This window comes from Anopheles ziemanni (genome assembly GCF_943734765.1).
Source record: "Anopheles ziemanni chromosome X unlocalized genomic scaffold, idAnoZiCoDA_A2_x.2 X_unloc_106, whole genome shotgun sequence".
NCBI lineage: Eukaryota > Metazoa > Arthropoda > Insecta > Diptera > Culicidae > Anopheles > Anopheles ziemanni.
The window spans coordinates 60001-64893 of record NW_026689715.1 but is presented as its reverse complement, the minus strand read 5'-3'; the positions used below and the strand labels follow the sequence as shown (position 1 = coordinate 64893).

The 4893-nt window shown below is 48.8% G+C and overlaps 2 non-coding genes across 2 annotated transcripts in view; both read left to right on the top strand.

The window, feature by feature from the left end:
• Positions 1-4245: 4245 nt before the first annotated feature.
• On the top strand, positions 4246-4400 carry LOC131291554 (5.8S ribosomal RNA). The gene has a single exon (XR_009189345.1). It is a non-coding gene; the product is annotated as a 5.8S ribosomal RNA (ribosomal RNA).
• A 487-nt stretch (positions 4401-4887) lies between these two features.
• The window catches only part of LOC131291553 (large subunit ribosomal RNA), a 4090-nt gene continuing 4084 nt past the window's right edge, over positions 4888-4893 (top strand). Inside the window, exon 1 of the ribosomal RNA XR_009189344.1 lies at positions 4888-4893. This exon is cut by the window's right edge and continues 4084 nt beyond it. This is a non-coding gene — a ribosomal RNA (large subunit ribosomal RNA).

The window sequence follows — 4893 nt, the reverse complement described above, 5'->3', positions numbered from 1 at the left end:
TGCCTTATACATGACTTCGAACAAATACACAAGTCCGAACCTGCGGGTTGAGACTTAGGCACAAGTTGCCTTATACATGACTTCGAACAAATACACAAGTCCGAACCTGCGGGTTGAGACTTAGGCACAAGTTGCCATATGAAAGTTGACGAAACACTAACAAGTCCGAACCTGCGAGTTGAGACTTAGGCACACGTTGCCTTATACATGACTTCGAACAAATACACAAGTCCGAACTTGCGGGTTGAGACTTAGGCACAAGTTGCCTTATACATACATTGGCCAAATAAACAGAAGTCCGAACCTGCGGGTTGAGACTTAGGCACAAGTTGCCATATTATATTCGATCAAACACTAAGTAGTCCGAACCTGCGGGTTGAGACTCAAGACCGTAACAAGATGTCACTATACAAGTCCGAACCTAAGGGTTGAGACTTAATGCGATCTAGATACCAAGTTGACATCCAATACCTGTTGAGCAAAACCAAAGATTCCCTGTTCTCGAATGATTACACTATATAACAGGGAATCATGAAGAAATCAAGCAAGCGTGAAACAAAGTCATCACTTGGGCATGCTCGATAGCCAACCACATGACCTTAACCTAAGAGAGCATGCAAACCACATGATACCTATAAACGATTAACCCGCCCTAGTTCAATCGTTCACCAAGTGATGACTTCAGTATGGCTAAGAGAAAAACTTTTAAATGGGAAAAACTCTAAGTCCGAACCTCCGGGTTGAGACTTCCGCGTCGGAGGTGGGCGCACCTCCTATCCGAAAGATGATGAATCAGGGGTGTTCGGTCAGCAATGGTCGGATGCCCCGTCGTAGTCCAACTATGACAATCAAAGTCAAGACCTCCGGGTTGAGACTTTCCGCGAGTACAAGCATAAAGGAACACGGACCAAGCCGTACCGAGAGAATCGGTACTAGAGCCCTCGTGGTTCTACATTGAGAGAGCCCTCGTGGTTCTCATTAGGGGCTTTATGCAAGTCGTACTCAATACTGTGGTGTGAAGTATAAAGTATAGTCCTCGCCTGGTCCACGCTGCTTCGGCGGTCCTGGGTAAGATAGTTAATTCTAGCTTGCCCTATAGTGGAATGAGGACACTTAATGCTTCGTCTTTTAGCGGCGGCTAGACTCCTCCTCACGGGGAACGAGTTGACGCGCACAGCGGCGGCTTACGCACTATGGCAATCATGGATGCCTGAAGATTCCGTGAAGTTCTCCCCTGGTCCACGCTGCCTCGGCAGTCCTGGGTAAAATGGAATATTTCCAGCTTGCCCTATAGTGGAAGAGGACTATCCAACAATACAAAGTCAAGACCTCCGGGTTGAGACTTTCCGCGTCGGTGGTGTCGCGCACCGCCTATCCGAAAGATGGTGTAACAGGGGTGTTCGATCAGCAATGGTCGGATGCCCCGTCATAGTCCAACTATGACAACCAAAGTCAAGACCTCCGGGTTGAGACTTTCCGCGTCCGGAGGTACGCGTACCGCCTACCCGAAAGATGGTGTGCTTCTGGGGTATTCGATGAGTCGGATACCCCGTCGTAGTCCAACTATGACAATCAAAGTCAAGACCTCCGGGTTGAGACTTCCGCGTCCGGAGGTACGCGTACCGCCTACCCGAAAGATGGTGTGCTTCTGGGGTATTCGATGAGTCGGATACCCCGTCGTAGTCCAACTATGACAATCAAAGTCAAGACCTCCGGGTTGAGACTTCCGCGTCCGGAGGTACGCGTACCGCCTACCCGAAAGATGGTGAATCAGGGGTGTTCGATCAGCAATGGTCGGATGCCCCGTCGTAGTCCAACTATGACAATCAAAGTCAAGACCTCCGGGTTGAGACTTTCTGCGAGTACATGCATAAAGGAACACGGACCAAGCCGTACCGAGAGAATCGGTACTAGAGCCCTCGTGGTTCTACATTGAGAGAGCCCTCGTGGTTCTCATTAGGGGCTTTATGCAAGAAGTACTCAATACTGTGGTGTGAAGTATAAAGTATAGAGTCCTCCACTGGTCCACGCTGCTCCGGCGGTCCTGGGTAAGATAGTTAGTTCTAGCTTGCCCTATGTGGAAGAGGACTCAATACCCTACCTGTTGAGCTTGAAACAAAGTCATCACTTGGGCATGCTCATATTGCCATACACAATTACATTATATTCGAATGAGCATGCAAGCGACCCTATATAGACCGAACCAAAACGATAGATACCGCCGTAGTTCACCCCCACCAAGTGATGACTTCAGTATGGCTAGTGTGTGAAGTATAAAGTATAGTCCTCCCCTGGTCCACACTGCTTCGGCGGTCCTGGGTAAGATAGTTAGTTCTAGCTTGCCCTATGTGGAAGAGGACACCATACTTAATACTGTGGTGTAATGAACAAAGTATAGTCCTCCACTGGTCCACGCTGCTTTGCAGTCCTGGGTAAGATAGTTAGTTCTAGCTTGCCCTATGTGGAAGAGGGCATACAAGACAAAGTATAGTTCTCCCCTGGTCCACGCTGCTCCGGCGGTCCTGGGTAAGATAGTTAATTCTAGCTTGCCCTATGTGGAAGAGGACTCAATACCCTACCTGTTGAGCTTGAAACAAAGTCATCACTTGGGCATGCTCTATAGCCAATCACATGACATTAACCTAAGAGAGCATGCAGCGTATTATCCCAATGCAAAGTAAACGATAGACTCGCCCTAGTTCAGTGCTTCAACCAAGTGATGACTTCAATTTGGCTAGTGTGTGAAGTATAAAGTATAGTCCTCCCCTGGTCCACACTGCTTCGGCGGTCCTGGGTAAGATAGTTAATTCTAGCTTGCCCTATGTGGAAGAGGACACCATACTTAATACTGTGGTGTAATGAACAAAGTATAGTCCTCCACTGGTCCACGCTGCTCCGGCGGTCCTGGGTAAGATAGTTCATTCTAGCTTGCCCTATGTGGAAGAGGGCATACAAGACAAAGTATAGTTCTCCCCTGGTCCACGCTGCTTCGGCGGTCCTGGGTAAGATAGTTAATTCTAGCTTGCCCTATGTGGAAGAGAGCATACATGAACCAAGAACGAAGGTTATGATCGAGGAATGATTCGACAACTAACCGATGGTATGAAATGTGAAGAATTCAAGCAAGCACACAATCAAGTCATCACTTGGGCATGCTCGATAGCCAACCCTATGACATTAACCTAGTAGAGCATGCGAAAACCAATATATATGTAAACGATGCCCCTCCCTAGTTCAGCGCTTCAACCAAGTGATGACTTCAGAATGGCTAAATCAAATCGGTTCAAAACATACCATCGGTACCCTATTGAAACACACAAGTCGATATCAAACCTCATGATTGTGTAGTCCTCCACTGGTCCACGCCGCTTCGGCCGTCCTGGGTAAAATGGAACATTCCAGCTTGCCCTATGTGGAAGAGGGCACATTACTCAATACTGTGGTGTGAAGTATAAAGTTCAGTTCTCCCCTGGTCCACGCTGCTTCGGCGGTCCTGGGTAAGATAGTTCATTCTAGCTTGCCCTATGTGGAAGAGGACACTTCATACTTCGTCTCTAAGCGGCGGCTTGACTCCTCCCTACGGGGAACGGGTTTACGCGCACAGCGGCGGCTTACGCACTATGGCAGTCATGGATGCCTTACGTTTCTATGAAAAGTGTGTTCCTCCCCTGGTCCACGCTGCTTCGGCAGTCCTGGGTAAGATAGTTAGTTCTAGCTTGCCCTATGTGGAAGAGGACACGTAGACTTACTGTGGTGTGAAGTATAAAGTTCAGTTCTCCCCTGGTCCACGCCGCTTCGGCCGTCCTGGGTAAAATGGATTCATCCAGCTTGCCCTATGTGGAATGAGGACACTTTATGCTTCGTCTCTAAGCGGCGGCTTGCTCCTCCCTACGGGGAACGGGTATACGCGCACAGCGGCGGCTTACGTTATGGCAGTCATGGATGCCTTACGTTTCCATGAAAAGTGTGTTCCTCCCCTGGTCCACGCTGCTTCGGCAGTCCTGGGTAAGATAGTTAGTTCTAGCTTGCCCTATGTGGAAGAGGACACGTAGACTTACTGTGGTGTGAAGTATAAGGTTCAGTTCTCCCCTGGTCCACGCCGCTTCGGCCGTCCTGGGTAAAATGGATTCATCCAGCTTGCCCTATGTGGAATGAGGACACTTTATGCTTCGTCTCTAAGCGGCGGCTTGCTCCTCCCTACGGGGAACGGGTATACGCGCACAGCGGCGGCTTACGCAAGTTAGTCACCCTCGGCAGTGGATCACTCGGCTCATGGATCGATGAAGACCGCAGCTAACTGCGCGTCATAATGTGAACTGCAGGACACATGAACATTGATAAGTTGAACGCATATTGCACGTCGTGGGAACCTACCATGATGTACAGATGACTGAGCGCTTATATTTGAGAAATGTATCGCATACATTTAACTACGCCGTGACACCCGTCACGAGACGTGCACCATGATGTTAACTAGGGTCGCGACGACCCGCTAGCATTAAAGAACCCGTGGTTTACAATATACTGGCATTGGAATTCGAAGTATTTAGAGCGTCGTGTTCCCGCGTGAGGCGGAAGTACGAGGAGAAGGCGTGCTTGTGGTGTCTGTGGTGGTGTTTACTGATGTCTAGCTTCAGCTTATTTATTTATTTAAATAGAAGCGAAGATGTCAAAGTAGCGTCGAAGCAGCAGCGAATAGCACAAATGATTCAAGTATGGAAGTTGACCAAAGGAACACAAACAAACTAGCGTATGGGCAAAGGAAGGTATCAGTGAGTTAAACCACACGCGGGCTAACAGCCCGTTAACCGAGTCCAACGGTACATATTGGACATTGAAACAAAGTAGTCGCAAGCCAGATGTGACGATAACAACCGCAAGGTACATAAGCCT